At 55.5% G+C, this 22,165-nt stretch overlaps 1 pseudogene; it reads left to right on the forward strand.

Annotated features, from left to right (window-relative positions):
- LOC134433438 (zinc finger protein 850-like) overlaps positions 1-22,165 on the forward strand; it is a 605,780-nt pseudogene that overhangs the window by 35,398 nt on the left and 548,217 nt on the right.

Here is a 22,165-nt window from a genome sequence, read left to right on the forward strand (position 1 = left end):
AAATCCCCACAGCAGAACCTCATGGAGGAGGCAATTATGAGTGACTCAGGGGGACAGGATTCCAATGGGGAGGAAAATCCCCAGAGATTCCACAGGAAGAGGAGCTCCAACCCAGCCCAGGGTGCTCTGAGGAGGAAAGACCCAGCCTGAGCCAGGAAGGGGGACAGAGCTTCAGCCAGAGCTCAGAACTGGTGGTCCATGAGCAGCTTCATGATGGGGAGAAGCCCCACAAGTGCTTCAGGCAGAGCAGCACCCTGATCCGCCACCAGATGATCCACACTGGGGAATGGGCCTACGAGTGTGGGGAATGTGGGAAGGGCTTCAGCTACAGATCTGCCCTCATCAGTCACCGGTGTATTCACACTGGGGAGAGGCCCTATGAGTGTCCCCAGTGTCAGAAGACGTTTCAGACCAGCTCCAATCTCCTCCAGCATCAGCAGATTCACACGGATGAGAGGCCCTTCCTCTGCCGTGAGTGCTGGAAGGGCTTCAAGCACAACTCCAACCTCATCAGGCACCGCCGCATCCACACTGGGGAGAGGTGCTACGAGTGTCCCCAGTGTGAGAAAAGCTTCACCAGTAGCTCTCACTTGACCAGACACCAACTGAGCCACCAGTAAGGGAAGCCCTGCAAATGCCAAAAATGCAGGAACAGCTTCATGCACCACTCCAGCTTCATCCCCCAAATGAGAACCCACATTGGGAAGAACCCTGGTGAACCAGTTTCCCTGTGGTCTATGCTGGAAAGACACCTGTCCCTTTTCCTGCCCTTGCCAAAGACATGATGTGGGATGGAAGAACATGAGGGTCTGGCCATGGCCGTGTCATTATATTCACTCGCACATCAGAACATTGCCAGGGGCAGGAAAGGGACTCTCTCTCTCTCCCTGAGGAGAAGGTTGTCCTTTCCAGACAGGGGAAATTGTGGCCAGGAAGAGCCTGTTGTTGATGTATTAGTTTTCCCAGTAAAGTGTTTCATTTATCCCTTCTGTTATCAATATCATTTCTGTTTCTGTTTGTTCCTTATCTCATTTTTGTTCCCAATAAATTGTTCTTATCCCAGCCTGGGATCTTTGCCTTTTGTGCTTTCCATTAGAGGCGGGAGGGCTGCGAGGGCAGCGCAGTTTTAGCGGGGGCAGGAAATTGGGGAATCCCATTCCTGAACCCCGGCCCGTGGAAACTGAGCATTCCAGCTGGTGCCAGCCCTGGTGGCCGTGAAAACAGCCTTGGGAGCGGGTCCCTGGCTGGGGCTGTGGGAACCTCTTCCCTCTGGTGCCCAGGGACAGGAGGGGAGGGAACGGCTGCAGCTGAGTCGGGGCAGGCTCCGGTTGGATGTCAGGAAAAGGTTTTTGGCCAGAGGCTGCTGGGGCCCTGCCCAGGCTGCCCAGGGAAGGGTCCCAGCTCCAGGGCTCTCTGAGCTGCAGCAGTGTTAGGACAGCGCTGCCAGGCCCAGGCTGGCATTGTTGGGGTGTCCTGTGCAGGGCCAGCAGTTGGACTGGAGGATCCTGATGGGTCCCTCCCAGCTCAGCCAATTCTGTGGTTCTGGGATCCCATGAGCCTGGGGATGGGGCTGCCAATGGTTGCCATGGCAACGGGCTGTGGCTGCAGGCCTGAGCTGGTGTCCATGGCAACCACCCCTGGCATGGGGTCTCCATGGAGCTGCCAAGGGACTGACCATAGCAACAGGGGGCTGGTGATGGTTGCCATAGAAACTGACCATAGCAACAGGGGCCTGGTGATCGTTTCCTGCTTAGGATCAGATTTGCCACAGGCCCTCAGAGGGGTGCCATGGGGACTTTCCAAGAGTCTCCAGGCTGTTCCAGAGCTGGAATGTCACAGGCACAGACAGGGGCTCCATGGAGACCTCCCAGGGCTTTCTGGGGATGGTAAAGAGCCCTGTGGTCAGAGGCAGTCTCAGCCATTCCATGGTGACATCCCAGGGCAACTTGGGCTGCAAAGGCACCGGTCTGTCACAGGCACTCATGGGGGCTCCACGGTGACATCCCAGGAGTCCCCAGGCTGCCAAAGGGCCAGGATGTCCCAGACACTCACAGGGTTCCTGTCATGGGCAGATATATTTATATAAATATGTATTCTCTATTATGTTAATGATTAGACAAAACTGCCTTAATCAGAAATATTTATGCCAGGATGTAAGAGACGTAAAATATATTATACAGAGCACTAGGAAATTATTTCAAAGCAACTGTTTTAAGCAAAACCTGTAAGTAAGCAGAGATTGATGTCACTCCCCCAGACCAATAACCATGGGCAATTCCCTTTGGCTCAGCCTGGAGCAGTGACCTTGAGGGTTTCCCCACCGCTGGGAGGAATCCCCACACCCCTCAAGAAGGGAAATGTCAGGAGATGCTGCCATTAAAATTTGGGATGGGGCTTTTCTCATCTGAAGTGCTGCCCTGTCAGTCAGATGTGCCCAGGCTGGGCCAGCTCAGCAGCTCTGCAGAAGCTCTCAGTGGTGTCACTTGGTTGCTCCTTTCTCTGGGGATTTTTCCAGCTCTGCCACAGCTTCAGCTCCCTCTGAGGATGTTGAACTTTGGGATGGAGGAGTCAGGCTGGTTTCAGCATTATTCACCCCCAAAGCAGTGTGACACCCCTCCTTCATTGCTTACTGGGGGCTTTGCAAACAGGACCTTGCTGGAGTTGTTGGAGCCCATTGCAGGCAGAGCCTCCTGCTCCAGCAGGAACTGCCTTTCCTGTGCCATGAGCAGGGCAGGTCCCGCTGCAGGAAAAGCCCCAGGCCAGCCCCAGCACAGGGAAGGGCTCGGGCACAAGGGCAGAGTGCCGTGCTGGGAGCTGTGCCAGGGAGAGCCTGAGGCACCAAAGGCACCTTGGCAGCAGCAGCTGCTTGCAGGCCATGGCCAGAAGCCTCCCTTGGCAGCCCGACCTGGTGGCCACCACTGCAGAGCTGCTGCCTCAGGGCTCATTCCTGGCTGGGCTCTGAAAAGCCACTTCTGCCCCAGGAGCCTGACTGGGAAGCCATTGGCCCCAGCACCTTGGGGACAAGATATTAATGACAAAACTCTTCATGCCAGCAGAGCCAAGGCAGGGGCAGAGGAAAGGGCAGAGCCAGGCCCAGGGGACAGGGCTGCCATGGTGGGGGCTGTGAGGTCACTGCCCCTGCAGCAGCCTGGCTGCCCTCAGCAGAAATTCTGGCCAGAAGCGTTGTGAGGGCACCCAGCACATCAGAGAACCCACAATGCAGGAATTCTGTCACTGGAGATGAGAGGGTTTCAATGGGAGAGGTTGCACAAAGCTCCTGCTCTTGGACAATTCCAGGGATGGGGAATCCACTTCTCTGGAAAAACAGCTGCAGTTTCCTGCCACTTTATTAATTGTAAAATATTTCCTCCTTCTAACAAATGTTATTTTGTCCCCATTCAGTTTAAAGATACTGACCCATTTTCTGTCACTGTAGGATTTAGGAGAAAATAACTTCGAATGCTATTTTTCCCTTTTCACAGACCTTGGAGAGGACTCAAAAATCTCCCAGAATGGGGTTTGGAGGCCTCATCACAAAACCAGCAGGGAGAGTCTGTGGCCTCTGTGGTCAGTGGTGTAGAGACTGAGGACTGAAAGGGAATAGCCTGGGAGGGATGGATGGGTGGTTTCAGAGAGGCTGGAGCTTTTCTTCATAGTAGGAATAAGCCTGAAGAAGACCTAATAGCACCAAGTGCAGCTTGGGAGGCCCAGACTGAACACCAGGAGAAGGGAATTTCCCTGTCAGGGCAGGGCTGTGGTGCAGCATGTTCCCAGCAGGAGCCTGGAGCAGCCCAAGGCTCTGTGTGGGCAGGCAGAGGCAGGCAGGAGGCAGAGCTGTCAGCAAAGGAAGGGCCCGGCCAGGTGGGGCAGCCGGGGATGCTGACAGCCTGCAGGGACAGAGGTGCAGTTTTCCTTACCAGCAGAGACACCTTTCCCTTGCTTGTCCCCACCTGCCATCACTGCCTCCAGTGTTCTGCTCGCCCTGGAACCTGGGGACACTTTCTCAGTCCTGTCCCTCACAGGGATCTATTTAAAGTACAAGAAACTTCTGTATTTCAATCTCACTTTGAGCTCTTGAGAAGTTCTTTTAGCCCACTCTGAGGGACTGGGTCTGATGCAAAGAGCACCAAAGCCCCAGAGGGTCATTAAAGTCCCTGTGCTGTGTCTGTGCTGCTGAGCTGGGCCGGGCTCCTGGCCCAGAGGCAGCTCCTGGCAAGGGCAGCCCTGCAGAGAGACAGCTCTGGCCAGGAGCAGCTCCTGAGCACAGCCCAGCAGGGCTGGGGCACTGCCAGGGCCCCTCAGGGACACCAGCAGGGCACAGACAGAGCTCACAGGGGCTCAGCACTGGCAGGGGCTGTGGCATGTCCCCGAGGGGGCTGTGTCACAGCAGCACCTCTGTGGCTGTGTCACAGAGCCACAGAGCAATGGGGATGTCAGCAAGGGGCTGTGTGACAGCACAGAGTGCGCTGTGTGAGGTGACAGATTGGGCTGTGACATCATAGAGTTTGTTGTGTGAGGTCACTGAGCAGCTACAGCATCATAGAGGGGACTTTGTGACATCACAGAACAGGCTGTGAGATCATGGCATGGCTGCATGACATCATAGAGCTGGCAGTGATGTCAAAATATGTGCTGTGACCTTACAGACTGTCAGTATGACATCACAGAGAGGGTTTTGTGACATCACTGAGGTGGGTTGATACATCACAGAGCTGGCTGTGACATCATAGAGTAGGGTGTGAGGCCATAGAGCAGATCCTGACATCATAGAAGGTGGCTCTGTGTCATCAGGGAGTGGGCTGTGACAACACTGGGTGGCTGTGTAACATCACAGTGCAGGCTGTGACATCACAGGAGAGATTGTGTAATCATAGAGTGACTTTCTGACATCACAGAGACTTCTGTGACATCACAGAGCAGCTGTATCACATCATACCGTGGTGTCTCAGAGTTGGCTCTGGGATATCACAGGGGCAGTGTGACATCACAGGGGCAGTGTGACATCACAGGGGCTGTGTGAGGTCACTGGGGAGGTCACTCTGTCCCAGCCCCCCTCACAGTTCCCCCCAGAGCAGTCCGACCCTGTTCGTGCACAGCAGGGTCCCCTTTCCCCCCGGGTCCCCCCGCCCCCAGCCCCGCAGCCTCCCCCAGAGGATGTTCCACGAGATCGACCCCAGAGCCTGACACGGGGACGGGGGGCCAGGGCCCTGGGGTGGAATAGAGGGACAGGGACCCCCTGGCAGCGTCCCCGTGTCCCCCAGGGCCAGAGCCTGGGCCAGGGCTCCTTCACCCTGTTACCAACGAGGCCTTGAGTGCGCTGAAAAAATCCCCAGCAAGGGAGCAGCAAAAACCAGACTGAATATTAAGGGACAGCAGCACAAAGTTCCTTGGCAAGAGTCACTCTGCTCCTGACTGGACACTTCAGGCACAACAATGAAACAAAGCAACAACAAAACCAAACAGAATCCAAACAATCAAACCAGAAATTTACTGAGAACTGGGGCTTTCATTCCTAAGGAAAAGAACTGTCCTTCTTATCTAGGTGCCCATGGCCAGAATTGGGATTTCACCTCCAGTATTCCCTTTTGTGACAGAGTGGAGGAGTTTCTTGGCTCAAGACATTTCCTGTGTGGGGAGTGTTGCAGTGTGTTGCAATTTCCTGTTTTAAACTTCCCAGCCCCTTCCCAGGTGTGGCGATATCTCTCTTCCCCTTCCCCCTCGCCCCCTGCGGGGCTGTCAATCAGTCTTAACATTCCAGCAAGGCCATCCTGTGGTTGGTGAGGTTCAAAAGATGCCCCTGTGCCCAGAGGTCATTGGTCTGTCTGGGTGTCATCGTTGCCTGAGACCCTGCCCCTCCCACCTGGTTGGTGGCTCACCTGTCCCTTCCCTCCCCCTCCCCCCGGAGCTTAAAAAGTCACTCAGGCCATGCGGTCGGGATTCTGTTGGAGCTGTTACCTAAGATTCAGACGTCTGTGACCATGGAATAAACTCTTGATATTAACCCTCCGGCAGAATCTGTCTCCTTTTCCTCCTCACCTTAGCCTGAAGCCTTCTCACCTGAGGCAAACTGAGTTTCTACAAGCCAGGACTTGTTTCGGTGCTCAGCTGCACCATCCAGCCAGCCAAAAGTGTCTCTGAGGTGAAACACCACAGTTGCCGCCTTTGGCCCGGGAGCAGGGGTCAGAGGAGCCCAGGCACAATCTACCTGGTAATATTGGGATCTTATTCCAATAGGGGAGGAAGGGGCAGGTCCAGCCCTCCCCTGCCCTGGAACCCCAGCCCTGCCCTGCCCTGTGACCCCAATCCCCCCAGAGCCTCTATCCCAGCCCAGCAGTGGCTGCCAGTCCCTGGCACAGCACAGGCAATGCTCCACAGCCACCTCTGCAGCTCCAGCCCAGCTCCTGAGGGACCAAATGACCCACAGTCCCACCTGGGGGAAGGGCCCAGGAAGACCAAGGGGTATTGAAGGCTGACCACAAGGCAAGCACACATCTTGACCCTACTTCCTCTTGGAATTTCCATCTGAACGCTACTGGAATCCAGGAGTTGGTACGTCTGTGTATGCTCCTCTGTATCCTTTTTGCCTCTCTCTCTTTCTGTCCTTTTCTTCTATTTTGTTCCTTTTGCAAATTTGAGAATTGTAAAATTCAAATAGCTCAGAGTTTGTGAAGTTGAAAGGGCCAAGTCATTGCTTTAAGAAGTGTTCTGTGTTGATTGAATGTCATATTAAATATTTTGCCAAAAATTCTCTGATTTTCTAAAGTTACCAGTAAAGACTGTTTTGTTCTTTTGAGCTCCTGAGTATCTCTTGTTGGTATTTCTCCAGGAAGTCCAATTCAGAATACAGAAACAATTGTAATTCCTTTTAAATATCTCCTTGACAGAGTTTTCTACTGGATGGAATTCAAGGCTTTTGTGCCCTGCTTGGCCCAGCCCAGGCAGGGCTTTCCCAGCCACATTCCACACTCCATTTCCCAGCTGCAGCCCCTGGTGCCTCTGAGTTGTGCTGCCCCAGCCCCAGGGACGCTCTCCTTGTCTGCCCATTCCCCCACGGTCTCTGGGCAGGGATGGCCTCAGTGGGGGCTGCTGACATCCTCAGCAACTTGAAGGCTGCTGCTGAATTTTCCTGCTCCAGAGGCTTGTTCAGCCTTCAGCTCTTCAGTGCAGGAATTCAGTGTCCCAGGGCTCATTAACATTCAGAACAGCTAAACAAGCTAAGCTTCTCGGAATAATTTGATTTCATTAATAATTTGTTCAAATCAAATGTGTGGTTAATTAGTCAGATTTCAGAAGCCAATTCAATGTGAATACCCTGAATTTAAAAAAACAGCAAGAAAATATTTTTTAGGTCCTGTAATTTTTTTTTTACTAGTAATTCATTGAAATGTGCAATCTCCAGCTGACATTGAATCCAAGTACCTCCTCATGCAGTTTGACTGGGTATGAAAATCAGGACCTTTCATGGCTGACAATCAATCAGACTCTGTCCCTACCCCCACCCCACCATTTTCCCCATCCAAGGTTGGCACTCAGAGCAGCCTTGTGCAAATCTGAGCTCCCTCCAGCCCACACTGGACCTAGCCAACAGACCACAGCTGAACAGGATATAACTTAGTAAAAATTACTATATTAAAATAACAATCACACAATTACAAACTCTTCCCTGAACTATGTGCAATGTCCCAGCATGTCTGATGAGTCCACTGTTCACAACTGATTTGCATACTAAAATTAATTTTTGACTATTGTGGTTCTGTGATAGATATAAACACAATTAAGTTCTTGTATCAGGATTCTTGTCCTGGACTGAGGACAGAACAGCTCAAACAATTCCTGATTTGCAAATCTATCAGTGGTGGATGGAGAAGGGAGGTCAGGCTGCTCTTGGTGTTGAGGAAATGCTGAAAGCAGCCTGACTCATTTCATTTCCTCATGCCCTGGCTGATCTCCCCTCTTTCCCCTTCCACCCATTGGCTTTTGTCTCCCCCCAGCCCCCTGTGAAGAGCCTGGCTCTGTGTTCTCCATCCCCTCCTTGGCGGCACTGCCAGGCTGGCATGAGGAGCCCCTCAGCCTTCCCTGCTCAGGGCTGGACAAGCCCAGTTCCCTCAGCCTCTGCTCACAGCCCAAGGGCTCCAGCCCCACCTTGGAGGCCCTTCCCAGACCCTGCTCCAGCTGCCAGACATCTCTCCTGCCCTGGGGAACCCAACCCAGGCCCCAGTGACCTGGATAATCCCCGTCCTTGATGTCCTGGTCACACAGCCCTGGCCCCTTGTCCCCTGTCAGGCTCTGGGGTGGATCCTGTGGAACATCCTTTGGTGGAGGCTGTGGCTCCAGGTGGGCCGGGGGGATCCCGGGGGAAAGGGACCCTGCTGGGCATGGACAGCATTGGAGTTGTTGGGAGAAACTGTGAGGGGGAGCTGGGGCAGAATGACCAACCCAGTGACCTGACACAGCCCTGCTGGGATGTCACACAGCGCCTCTGTGATGTCACACAGCCCCTCTGCGAGGTCACAGCCTCCTCTGTGATGTCACAGCCCATTCTCCAATGTCACACAGCTGGTCTATGATGTCACACCAGAGTCTGTGATGTCATTGTCTGCACTGTGATGTCAGACCTCTGCCCTGTGATGTCAGAGCTGGATCTCTGATGTCACAGAGGCAGACTATGATGCCATGGCTGCTTGATGACCTCACATAACCCACTCTGTGATGTCATAGCCCACTCTGTGACCACATGGTACCAGATGATAAATTGTCTTCACCAGGTGAGCTCACACCTGGAGCTTGTTCTCCACAACCCCAGGCCTGTGGAAACCACACAATGCCCATTGTGTGAGAAGGGGAACTGGAAGTTCAGCAGCCTCAGTGTCCTGCCAGCTCAGCCAGGCCCACTGGAACATTGGGATCCACGACCACCAGGGACCACCAGAGAGACCCCCAGTACAGGAGAATGCCTGGGTAAAGGGGAGGGGAAATATATTAATGATTTCAGGGAAATGATTATCATATGTATTTTTAGTCCAGGACAATCAATGAATATGTATGCAAAATACAGAATATAAACAGAAACTTTCCTGTACTCAGCATGCACAGCTTTGGGAGGAGCTCTCCCCCATGCATCCAGCTGAATAAAGAATGCTGCTTCTTAATGCTACATTGGGGTTAAGGAATTTTCTGTTTTACTAAATTTTTGGTAACACTCCCACTGCCAAGGAAAGCTCTGTCTGCTGCTGTTCACAAACAGAGAAGGGCTGGTGGCAGATGTGTGGCTCAGAGTCTGCCTGGGGCACAGTGACCATGAAATAATGAAGTGTTCAATGTTCTGTGAAAGAGGGAGGGGCAGCAACAAAAATTCTGCACTGGAAATAGGAAGGGCAGACTTTGGCCTGTTTAGGCTGCAGATTTGGGGAATACCAAATCAGGTACTGATTGCTTTAAGGGAAACAGCCCTTAACAACAAAGGGATCCAGGAAGAATGGACACATTTCAAGAAAGTAATCATAAGGGGGAAGAAGCAGCCTGTCCCAGTGTGGCAGAAGATGAGCTAGTGAGGAAAATGACTGGCCTGGCTGCCCATGGAGCTTTTCTGGAGACTCAGGGGTGGAAAAAGGACCAGCAACTCAGGAAGTCTTTAAGGGTGTTGCTGGGTCATACAGAAAGAAAAGCTGAGAGTTGAAAACTCTAATAAAACTTAACCTGGAGGGTTCAGCAAAAAGAATAAAAATGTTTTCATAAAAAAAATAACAGCAAAAAGGAGGAGTAGGAGAACCTCTACTCTTTATTGGTTGCAGTAAAGAATATAGTAACAAAAGATAAGGAAAAGGCTGAGCTACTTTACCCCTAGTTTGTTTCAATTTTCAATATTAGGAAAGGATATCCTCAGGACAAGTGTTCTCCTGAGCTGGTAGATGGGCACAGGGAGCAGAACAGCCCCTGGAATCCAGGAGGAAGCAGTGGGTGACCTGCTGAGCCACTCAGATGCTCAGAGGTGAATGGGATCAGACAGGATCCATCCTAGGGCAATGAGGGAGCTGTAGATGAGCTCCCCAGGCTGCACTCCATCATTTACCATCAGTGCTGGCTCAGCAGGGAGATCCCAGAGGACTGGAGGTGCCAGTGTGAGCCCATCCCCAAGAAGGGCTGGAAGGAGGATCTGGGGACCTCCAGGCCTGTCAGTCTGACCTGGGTGCCCAGCAAGGTTATGGAACAGATCATCCTGAGGGCCATCACAGGGCACCCCCAGCTGATGGGAACAAACTTTATGGCTGAGTGCAGAGGCCAAGACAAACCTGGGTGGTTTCCTGCCATCCCCCAGCCCTTGCTGGCCCCAGAGCTGATGGCATTTGTGCTCCCTCAGGTTCATGTCCCACACCAACAGCATGGGGGTGCTCCCCCTGCTGTGTGCAATGCAAACAGGGGCTGCTGAGCCAGTGCTGCTGTGTCTGTGCCTGCAAGGATGGGGGACCTGTGTGAGCTGGGGGAGAGGCCAGGGCTGCAGAGGGGGGATGTTGTTGGCAGCTCCATGGGGACGCTCTGGGACACTGCCCTGGGCTGTGCAGCGCACTGGGGATGGATCAGACCCTGCTCTGCTGCTCCTTCCCGTCTGCCCCAGGGCCCTTGCAGAGCACCAGCTGTTGCTGCCCTCAGCTGCATGGCAACCCTGGGACAAAGCGGTGCCAGGGGTGTTCCAGGTACAATTGCAGTGACACTCGGTGGTGCCACCAGGTGCCATGGCAACGGCCACAGAGACCCGTTCCTTGGTTTGGTGCCATGGCAACCAGTGCCCGGCCCCGTTGTGATGGTTGGTGGCCATGGAAAGCTGCCCTGGGCCCTTGCTCAGGGCTGGTGTCAGTGCCCAGAGCCAGAGGGGATCCCTTGCTGGGGGCTGTGCCATGGCCACCTGCCCTGTGCCGCGCTGGCCGCTCTGGCACCAGGAACCAGCAGCCACCGGCACTGCCAGGGCCAAAGGCCAGGTCAGCCAGACAGAAAGGGGCGGGGCTGGGCACTGTTTCCATGGCAACCGGCACTGGGGGGGACACCTGGGTCACCTGGCCTGGCAGTTGCCATGGAAACCCCTGGCAGGGACTGAGGGCACAGCCCCTGGCACTGAGACACTGCTGGGCCGGGTGCTGAGCACAGGGCTGGGCACGCAGAGATGGTTTTGTTCTTGCTGAGCTGCAGCACAGCCAAGGCCTGTCCTGCCCCTCGTCAGCCACGCTGGGGAGGGGCTGGGGCTGCGGGGGAGCTGGGCAGGGGACACAGCCAGGACAGGGGACCCCAGCTGAGCCTGGGCATAGCCCAGACCAGAGCACATCATGCTCAGGGTGTGAAGGGGGAAATTTTGGAGGGAGGGCTTTTGCCTTGCCAGGTAACACTTAGGCAAGAGGGGGCCCTGTGTCCCCAGTGGGCAGGGTCACTACCAAAGACACAGACACCAACTGAAGGAATTGTGTCATTTCTATCATGCACAGTTGCAAAGAATTACAAAAGGATAAGCTCAGCAATCCATCATAACTCATCATTACATTTTGATGACCAATCCCTTGGTGAAACACTGGAGGTGTTTGTGACAGACAAAGATTCTGGCTGACTTTCAAGGTACACCTTACAGACATCAGGAGTACTTTAGTGACACCGTTCTTCATTCTTTTTTCTCAATCCCATTGGAGTTAGGAACAAGAATTCTGTTGTGCCTGGAGCTGGCACTTTTTTAATTCCAGAATAATGCCCCCAGGCCCTTTGCTGTTCAGCTTTCCCATGCTGTCTGTGGCTAACAAGGCTTGGGGGGACCCTTTCCCCTCTGGCTGGAAGGGGCCGGGTCCCAGTGCCTGAGAGACACCCAGGCTCCTGGATGGAATTCCTGTGCAAGTCCCTCAGTGTCACAGCAGCCTTCCCATGGAGCCCTGTGGATCAGAGCATTTTCCACAGGGGCCCGTGGGGCAAACAAGGAGATCTGGTCTGGCAGGATGTGTAAAACAGTATCCTGGCAGATCTACTTGTTCTCACACAGAATCCTTGGCTGCAGGGACACATTCCCATTGTTCCTGCCCAGGTTCCAGGACTCAGAGTTGTCTTTCCCAGGAGCTGCTCCTTCAGCTGCCTCGGAAGGGCCTTTTGGCCTCTGGACCCACAATCTGGCTCCATTATCAGGTCTGCTGCATCCAAACCCTTTATCTCCACAAACGGTGGTGACTGGAGGTGGATCTCCTTTTTTCAAAATTGTTCTTAATATTGCAAGATCAATAATTGTGCTACCCTGTCATGGGGTTGAATAATCCAATCCTGGTCACTATAGCTTAACAGAATTACTGTAATTTCTCCTTAATATTCTGCATCAATTCCTCCTGCCATGACAGGAACGCTTTGCAAGGCCAAGCTCCAAGGGAGCAGTTACCAAAGCAAAGTGTCCTGGAGGAATCTGAACTCCTGTTTCAGTACTGATAGCTCTCATTTGCTTTGAATTTCTCCTCATTAATTCCAATGCATGAAGGCCCAGCCCTGCAGCCTCTGGGCCGGCCCTGCCAGGGGCCCTCACAGCCAGAACAATTTCCCAGGCAGCCCAAGTCTCACTGCCCATGGTTGGATTTGCAAACTGGGGGCAGCCGTGCACAGCCAGGGGGTTTCATTTTCCCAGTGGGCCATTGTGAAGGGCATGGAGCACATCTGGGAGATGGGTTCTCCATGGGCAAAGGTTCCCATCTCCTCATTTTTCCAACTGCTCTTTTAACTACCCCTTCACCCGTGCAACCAATCCTGCAGCTTGTGCATAATCTGGTACATGAAAAACCCTGCAGGCTTAATCACTGTATTTTTCATAGGAACAGACAAAGCACTCTGCATCACAGTATCAGCAAACGCTGCAAAAATAGCCAATTTCCTCCCTTCCTCCTTTTTCATTGTATACAATCTCACAAAGTTGGCAACTGACATTAAGGTCCTGGCCAATCCTGTTCTGTAGGGTATTTAGTGTTACATCCTTGAGCAGCCAAAGATACCAAATTAGTATTGTCAGCACTATTTCACATTATTCTTATTTTATATGTACATATTGTTATAGAAATATAGATATAGATATGTAGATATAGACACATATATATATAAATCCATAAATATAAACATGAAGGTCTTATTATCCTATAAATATGTATATACTTATTTATTATATTATTATTTCACTTGCACAGGTGCATATGAGCTAAGATTAAAACCTTCTTCTGTTGATCCATGTGGGAGCATTCCAACAATAATTGTTCCTTCTGAAGGTGCTGTGTCCAATGGACTCTTAACAAATTCATCTTTGTCTGCCTAAACCCACAAGGTCTTTTCCTTTTCCATTTGCAATTTTTGGGTGCATTTGAAGCCATCCAGGGGTGCAGCTTCTTTTACCCGACTGCCCCACTGCCCACACAGGGCTCCAACCTCAGCCCATTCCAGAGCCAGGGAACTCCAGGGAAGGGCTTCCCAGCTGGGAATTTCTGATGGGACTGATTCCTCACATTTACATTGAACAAGTGACATTTTGTTGGGATCTGGCCAGACTGTGCCAGTTTTGTTTTACCAGTGGGCAAAGTCAGCACCAAAGACACTGACTCCAACTGAAGGAATCAGTGTCATTCACTGCAGCTCCAAGCAGCAAAGAATCACAAAAGGAGCAGCTCAGCAATGCACCCAACCATCCCCACCACAGATTGCAGCAGTGATTAAGAAAGGTCCAGCAGCATTTACCCTCAGCCTTTACCATCCCCCAGACCCACACAGCAGCTGGGGAAGCTGTCACAGCCAAGGGCTGCAGAGCCACTCCTGGGCACTGGCAATTCCTGCAGGTGCCTCCAGCCCCAGGAGAGGCTCCAACCCCGCTGGGAGAGGGCCCAGCTCTGACAGTGCTGAATGAACAAACTGACAGCACTGCTAGTGTGGCAACATCTGCTTTCATCCTCCTCTTGGGTCCCTCCCAAAGCCTGGCCAGGGCTCAAGGAGGAACCAAGGGAGCTGACTTTGATCCTTCAGCCCCAAACAAGGCCAGATGTCAGATTTCATGGCCTTGTCTGGCTTCTAAATACACAAAGGTCAATACATGTTTCACTAATGAGTGGCTACATCTCTCTCAGTGCTAAAAACCATGCATATTTCATTAGGGAGCAGATACAAAGATAACCTTTGCTTGGAAGGTTCATCCAGAGGCCACCTTTGGCTCAGGGCCTGCTGTCCAGGCCTCACTCAGGGCTGGTGTCCAGGCCTTGGCACTTCAGGGACGTGCTTTAGTGCTGGACTTGGCACTGCTGGGTGAGCGGCTGCACTGGGTGAGCTCAGAGGGCTTTTCCAACAGAAAGGATTCTGTGATTCCATGATTATATCCACTGCATACAGCTGGGGCTATTTTAGCAGCATTCCTTTGCTCCAAAAGTTCCCTCTTGCCCAGCTCCTCTGGCCTGAGGCTTCAGCTCCTTCAGCTCCTGGTGCTGAGCTGCTCATGCTGAACGAGACGGCTTGGAGGGAAGAACACAGTCCATGCAATTCCTTCTGGGACACGGAGAGGGGAGGCTGTGCAAACAGGAGCATTGTTTGCTGTGGCCTCCTCTCTGCCCTTTACGCCTTTCAGCGCTTTGAAACAGCCAAGAGTTTTCTCCAAGAGTGCAATGGAGCAGCTGCTCCTGCTCCCGGGCCTGGCTCTCTCCAGTCTCTGCCCTTGCCTGGTTCTGTCCCTCCTGCTGTGCCCTCTGTTCCCCCAGGGCTCGCTGGCTGCTGCCCAGGACTGTGGCACTGGCACAGATCCAGTGCTCCAGAGCCTCCTTTCTGTGCCCTTGCAGCTGCCTGGGCACAGCAGCCTTTTCCATCTGGAAGCTCCCCATGCACAGGGAGTGCCCAGCTCCGTTCCTTGCACAGCCTTCAAGAGCCCAGGGCTGCCATCTCCAGTCCCTGCTGGCACTGGGGGCTCCCAGGTGCCTCAGGCTGCTGTGACACCGCTGCACACGGGAGGGAAGAGGGGCAGGGGCTGTGCTCAAAGTCAGCTCCATCTGCTGCTGCTGCTGCTGCTGTGGGGTCATTTGTGCAGCCCTGGCCCAGAGTCAGGGATCAGATCCTGCCAGTCTCTTCCAGCCCTGGCTGCTCAGAGTTTGGGCCTTGGAGCCTCAGGTGGCCAAAGGCAGCTGCTGCTGGTCCCTCTGTGTGCCCGTGTTCAGCAGTGCTGCTCCATCAGTCTGTGCCCAGCAACGGGGAAAAGCCTCAGCCCTGCAGGGCCAGGAGCTGCCGGGCTCTGCCTGAGCAGCTCAGCCAGCAGGAAGGGAGCTGCTCCACACGGAAACCAGGAGCAAAGGACATTCCTTCTGTAGGACATGTTTTCTATTTAGAGGGAAAAAAAGGAAAAAGGAAAAAAATAGGTAAATTGTAAAAGATAAGAATAAAATCCAAGTGTTAGTGAAAAAACATAACACAATGTTAGTGAAAAAACCAAAATATAAATGCAAAGATACATTCTTTGCATTAAGAGGTAAATGATCTTTTTCAAAAGAGAACTCAGTTCTTTACATTGTAAATGTGCTGATGGCATGGATCCATCTTACTGACCTCAGCAGCCTCTTAAAAGATTTTGGGCTTTGTTCCCAACACTGGTATTTGAAATTGTGGTCAAAGCAAGAGGAAATCGCTTTGTGCCCTTCCAGCTCCAAGCAGGACTGGGAATGGAAACTCTGTCAAAGCCCAAATCCTTTAGAAGATGACCTTCCTTCTCAGCCTGGGAATGAGCTGCACATTCCCTTTGAAACTGCCAAGAGTTTCTTAGAGTCACAATGTCCCACTTACGGCTTTTTGCTCTGGCTTGGCACTGCAGAAGGGCAATTCTCCATCCACCAGCTCCAGACTGCACTGCCTCAGGAGCACGGCCCACTCGCCAGCTTTGGCCCACTCGTGGCACTGCTAGAGGAGGAACAAAGTGCAATTGCACAATTCCAGCCAGTCAAGAAGGAAGAATGGGACAGACAAAACACCCTGTGCAGATCCAGGCGTTCAGCTGGGACTGTGGAGAGTTTGGGTCCTTGCCAGTTGGATGTGTGTCCCCAGCTGCAATCTCTGGGCCTGCAGCACAGTCTCACTCACCTGCCAAAGCAGAAAGCTCAGGCGCTGTGCTCACAATGGGCTCGTCTGATGCAGAGCTGTGAGAGCAATGTGAGGGCAGAGCCAGCCCAGCTGGGCCCAGGGCTGAGCCCATCAGAGCCCTGGCAGAGCCCAGAGCAGCCTCAGCACCCGCAGAGCCCGGCTGCAAGGAGAGAAAGCAGAAAGCGCCCGTCAGCTGAGGGCTCCTGTGCCCTTGTGCCAAGGTCTGCGGTGCCCAGGCCATGCTGGCTGTGCCCAGAGCTGTGCCCAGAGCTGTGCCCAGAGCTGCCCATCCCTGCTGCCTTTGGCACAGAGCAGGAGGGCAGGACATGTGCCCAGCCTGCAGCCAGCCACGGCACATCCAGCCCTCAGCAGCTGCCCAGAGCAGGATGTTCCTGTGCTCGCTGCCATCTCCCAAAAGCTCTGATCCCACCCTGTCAAGCACACAGGGACCCACCTCATGCCAGCCACAGCTGCAAGAAAAGCTGCTCCCAAACCATGGCCCCAGCCTTCTCCAAGGGCACGGCCCATCCACGCCACAGCTGCTCCCCAGCACTTCCCCATCCACACTGGACCACCTGGAATGCTTCCTCTGGAAAAACAAACAACACATTATTGAAAAGAGATTAGATGCAAAAAGGGAAAACAAGGAAAAATGGAAAAACTCTTATCTCTGTCAGAGCCTTGAGGAAGGCCCAACTCCTACATGGTAGGGAAAAACCCAGCCATGGCTGAGGAAAGCCCACATTTTCTCTCTTCCCCCCTGCACTGCCCCCCAAAATCACGGTGATCCCAAAGCAAACAAGGGCTGCTTGTGGCCTCTGACAGCCCATTGCTCAGGGCTTGCCAGCGCCCCAGCCCCTCAGGGGCTGCCCCAGCCCGGCCAAGCTGCCCGGCAGCAGCGCCGCAGCCCCACAGCAGCTCCAGAGCAGCCCCATCCAGAGACACCTGGGAGCCCTCAGCAAGGCAGCAAGCAGCACACGGGCAGGAGGATACAGAGGGTGGTTCCTTCCTGGCACAGGGCTTGTGGCCATCTCCGGGCACCGCTCTGGCTGGGATCCCCGCAGCCCCGGGCCCTGCCCAGCCGCTCTGTGGGCAGCACAAAGGCTTCAGCAGAATCACCAAAGGCCAAGGGGCTTCTGGCCATTTTCCCTTGACCACTGCACGCCTGGGCAGCTGGCTGAGCGCAAGCACCCTTTTCCCCCTGCAGGGCCTCAGGACCCCTCAGCCTGCTGTGCTGCTGAGCACAAGCTCCCTTTTCACCCTTTCCTGCCTCTTGCCCTGCAGACCCTGGGCAGCAAAGAAAAGCTCCTGGCAGTCTGTGTATCATAACACATTCTAGAATTGAATTATTTACAATAATCTATAATATATACAAATATATATCATGACATATACTCTATATTATTTATTTACAAACTAGATAAAAAAGGGAAAAGAAGAAAAGAAAAATCTTCAAGAAAAGGAAAATTACCCCTGGCTCAGGTTGCCCCAGCAAAGACAGCCTCCCAGATCAGCTCTCCTCCTCAGTCATCTGGCAGTGCAGCAGCCGAGCCCCGACAGGCGAGGCCGAGTCCGCCATGCCCTGCGCAGCTGATCATGCAGCCTCCAGATGGTGGAATATCGCCCACGCTGTATTGCCCGGAGGACATGCAGTGTTTCAAGTGCCAGCTGCGACACGGCACTGCTCGTGTCCTCTGTCAGGGGTTCCAGGGCTGCAAGAGGGAGGAACAGAGGCACGGTCAGAGCCGGATCTGCGGGGAGCCCAGGAGAGCCCCCTGCCAAGGCCATCCCAGCCGGGTCTTGCCATGGCCAGGAGGGAGCAGGGAGCAAGGGGATCAGCCCAAAGCTGCTGTCCACCAATGGCCCACGTGGCCCTGAAAGCTCCGTGTGCTCTGCCCATGGGAGCAGAGCCCTCCGCAGCCGGGGCAGGGCTTGCAGCTCCCCTCGGCAGCCCCCGCTGTCAGCCCGCTGCCCTCACTCACCAGTGCAGATCAGCTGCAGCTCCTGCTGCTGCCCTCTCAGGCGCCGCCCGGCCATGCCTGTGAACACAGAGCCTGTCACGGCCCCAGCGGCACAGCTCCCTGCCAGCGGCGCTGCCGGCGCTGTGGCCACACGGGCTGCTGGCCCGGCAGGGCTCAGCCCGGCCCTTGCTGCACGCTGCCGCCCCAGGGCACGGCTGCCAGAGGGCGGAAGCAGCGATGCCCAGGCCAGGTGGGGCTGCACGGCGCCCCAGGGCACGGCTGGCGCTGCCGGGGCAGCAGGTGGGGCCGGGGCCGAGCTGCGGCGGGCCGGGGAGGGGAGGGGCAGCCCGGGCTCGGGACTCACCCATGAACCTGATGGCCACCTCTCGCAGGGGCTCCTGTGGGCTCTCGAGGTAGCGCATGGCCTGGCGCAGGTGCTCGGCCGCTCGGCTCCTGTCCTCTGCCAGCTGCAGAGAGCGGCAGGAGGGAAGGGTTGGCGCGGGCTCAGCCCCTGGGCCCGGCGCTGCCTGTGCCCAGCCCCGGCCTCCCCTGCCCGCACAGCCCTGAGGCGCGGCCAGCAGCCGCTGGCCAAGGGCTCCCGAGAGGAGGGGGCAGCGGGCCGGCTGCTGCCCGGGGAGCCGCGGTGCCGCCCTGCAGCCCCGCCGGGCCGGGGCTCCGTGGGCACCTGGCTCGGGCCAACGGGAGCCTGGAGAAGAGCCCGCGCGGCCTCTGCGTGCAGTACCGGGACGCGGCACAGCTGCCAGCCCCGCACACTGAGCACCGCCCTCAGGGGCCTTCTCCAGAGTGAGGCTGGGGCTTGCAGGCCATCCTTACCAGGAGCTCAGTGAACTTGGAGAGTTTCTCTTTCTTCACAGTTTTTTCAAGAGCTTTCCTTTTCAGGAACTTGACCGCACAAAGGAGCGTTTCCCGAGAAGTCTGGAGAACAGCAGAGATGCGGAGATGGCCCCAGAGCCCAGGGCACAGGAGCTGCAGCCTGGAGGAGGCTGCAGTCCAACAGGCGCAGGGCAGGAAGCAGCCGAGCCCCCTGCCAGGGGGACAGCAGCAGCCCACGAGTCCTCACCTGTGCCACAAGCAGATTCTCATTATGGCAATGGAAGAGCAGTGGCAGCAGGCTCTCACACACTTGTGTCATCAGGAGCGTTTTTCCTTCTTCTTCTACAGCAGACATCAAGTTTTGAAAGACAGTCATGGAGAGCTGCTGCACCTGGCTGTCACCCTGTAGAACAGGAAGGCAGCAAGAGCTCTGCAGCAGCTGATTCTGGACCACATTGGCACAGGCCTGCATCTGCACAGGGCACCAAGTGTCCGGGCAGCAGCAGTGGCCGTGGCTGGGGGCACAGAGCCTTACGTTGTCAAAGAGTGGCAGGAACACCTTAGCCAGCTGCAGGGCCATGGGGCTGGGTATTGGGGCACCATTATCCAGGAACAGATAGTCCAGTAGCATGGCGGTCACCCTGACCTGCGGGAGCTCCACGAGCCCTTCAGTCAGGCCCCGCATTCTTTCGGCCTGCGTGGAAGGCAAGTTTGTGAAAGGCCACCCTGCTGCCGCAGGGCCCAGAGGCCAAAGGCCTGTCCTGAAGCACTGGGGCAGCTGAAGCGGGAGGCAGGAGAGCTGGGGGCAGCTGCCCCAGCGCACAAAGCCCAGGCAGGGCCAAGCAACTGCGTTGCCCAGCCCCACGCTGCCTGCACGGCTTCTGCCACTGCCCCCTTCTCACCAGTGGGGAATGGTCCCTGCGCGGGAGGAGGACCCTGAGCAGTTGGCTGCCAATGTCTGCACGCTCCCTCCGCAGCTGCCATGACAAGACATCCATGATGCTGTCCCTGCAGTCCCTCAAGTCCAGGCACTCGAGGACCTGCAAGGCACAGGGCAGTGACGGGGGAGCCGGCCGGCAGGAGCCCGGAGCCGCATGGGGCTGGGCCCAGGCAGCAGCGCAGGGCACGGGCACCGTCCCAGGCATCTGAGAGGGCAGAGAGCTGGGAGGCAGCTCAGCCAGGTCATGCTGGCCTTCAGGCTCACCTCCGCAAGGAATGCCAGGGCAGGGAAATCCCAGTATGGCATCTCTTCACTGAGCATGTCAAGGAGGCAGCATAAGATGCTTTTACACAAGGGCCTGGATGCATGGCACATCTCCCTGCAAGGCATAAAATGGCATTAAGATCCTGAGCCAGGGGGCAGGGGGGGGAAGCCTCTCCCAGCACTGACTCACACGGTTCTTGTCTTTCCCCACCACCCACTGCCAGGGGACCTGGGCCCTTTGAGGTGTGGCCGCTCCTGGGCACCCCCTTTCCCAGCCTTTTCCAGTCTGCTTGGCTGTCGCTCGTCCCTTTGGCCCCAGCCACGGGGACTGTGTGGGACAGCCCGGGCACAGGGCACAAATGCCAGGAGCAATGGGGAGAAGGGGGGTCTCACCCGCCCAGCAGAGCCACGGCAGAGTGGTGGGTATCGACGCAGAGCAGCGTGTCCCAGCCACACTTGCCTTCCATTGAAACCACCACCTGCTCACACTGGAGAAGGCAGAGCAGGGACTGCAGGGTCTGCACTGCAAACCTGTGGGCAGAGAGCAAAGCCCAGGTCACACTGGCAGCACTGGCTCCTTTGCAGGCCACATGGCAGGGACAGGAGGAGTGGGATGGAGCACCTGTTGGGGCTGGTGGCAAGGCCGTGCTCTTCCTGGCATTTCTTCCAGAAGGTATCCACCTCCTCTGGCATCCCTTCTGTGCTGAAGAACACTTGGAAGAGCAGATGCACAAACAGGTGGGGGAAATACAGCGTCACTACACGTGGGACACGGGGCTCCTGGAGGATCTTCCACATCACCACGGTTGCCTGCAATGGACAAAGCCCCACGAGACAGCGCTCAGTGCCCAGGTGTCTGTGTGGCAGAGCCTGAGCAGGGCAGGGAGAGATCCCGAGAGACCTTGGCAGGGGGAGCACGGGGCCTGGTGGGCCTGAAGCTGCCACTGGGGCAGGTTTCAGGCCAGCGCCTGAGGCAGGGAGATGCAGTGGGGGAAGGAGGAAGGAGAGCTGCTGGAGAGGCAGCCTTGGGGCCAGCAAAGGCCAGTGTCAGAAACTCACAGCAAGGCCAAAGACACCCGTTTCGTCCCCATCGGAGGTGCACGTGCTGCGCTCTGGCCAGCTCCCCAGCACATCCAGGAGTATCAGCTGCACTGGCTCTGCAGTCCTGGGCGAGCACATGATGGTCTTCCACATGGTGATGGCAGCTCTGCAGGGTTAGAGCTCTGTCTCAGGGCGGGTCTCAGACACAGCACCGTGGCCTGGGCATCCCCAGGGGCCCGGGCTGACCACCGGCTCTGCCTCTGCCCACTGGCCCTTGCCAGCAGCAGCCAGGCAGCCCAGCCCTGTGGGGACAGAGCCCTGAGGGGCGTGAAAGGCAGCATGGCAGCAGGCTCGGGGGCTGATGTGCCAGGGCTGGGAAAGGCAGCAGCCAGAGGGCCCTGGAACTCTCTGTTGGTCACACACCTGGGCCAGGCGGTACAGGGTGATGGGCTGGGGAGGCCTGAGCCCTCTGGGCAGGTGGGCCCATACCTGTCACAGGACGGGGCCACACGTAGGAGCGTCACCACTGCGTCATCCGGGTGTGCTCTGGTGAGATTCAGCAGGGCCTTGTCCAGCCTCTGCTCGGCAGAATCATTGGCCACAAGCCACTGGTGGATGTACCTCACCATGGCAGGCACCTGGAGAAGGCAGGGGACACTTGGAAAGCTGCCAGAGGGAGGAATGTCCCCAGCTGCCCCAGAGAAGTGCTTCCCTTGCCTCCACACTGCCATGGCCTCAAGGCTTACAGTAACCAGCAGGCGTGGCTTGGGAGGCCAAGCAATTGTTGGGAGGATGGAAGTCAGGCCACAGGCTGCTTACTTGCTTTGCACTGGAAGGACCCTCCTCCACAAGCATATCCAGCAGGGCAGCACTGGTGTTGGTTTTGAAGATGGGAGGGTATGCTCTGAGCTCAGTGCCCATGACGCTGGTCTCTTCCTCCCGAATCCTCTTCATGAATTTGCCAACAATCTGTAGCAGAAGGGCAAGAAGCCAGGGATGTTGCATGGAGTGCTGCACACACGGTGCTGGGCTG

This window comes from Melospiza melodia, unplaced genomic scaffold, assembly GCF_035770615.1.
Source record: "Melospiza melodia melodia isolate bMelMel2 unplaced genomic scaffold, bMelMel2.pri scaffold_18, whole genome shotgun sequence".
NCBI lineage: Eukaryota > Metazoa > Chordata > Aves > Passeriformes > Passerellidae > Melospiza > Melospiza melodia.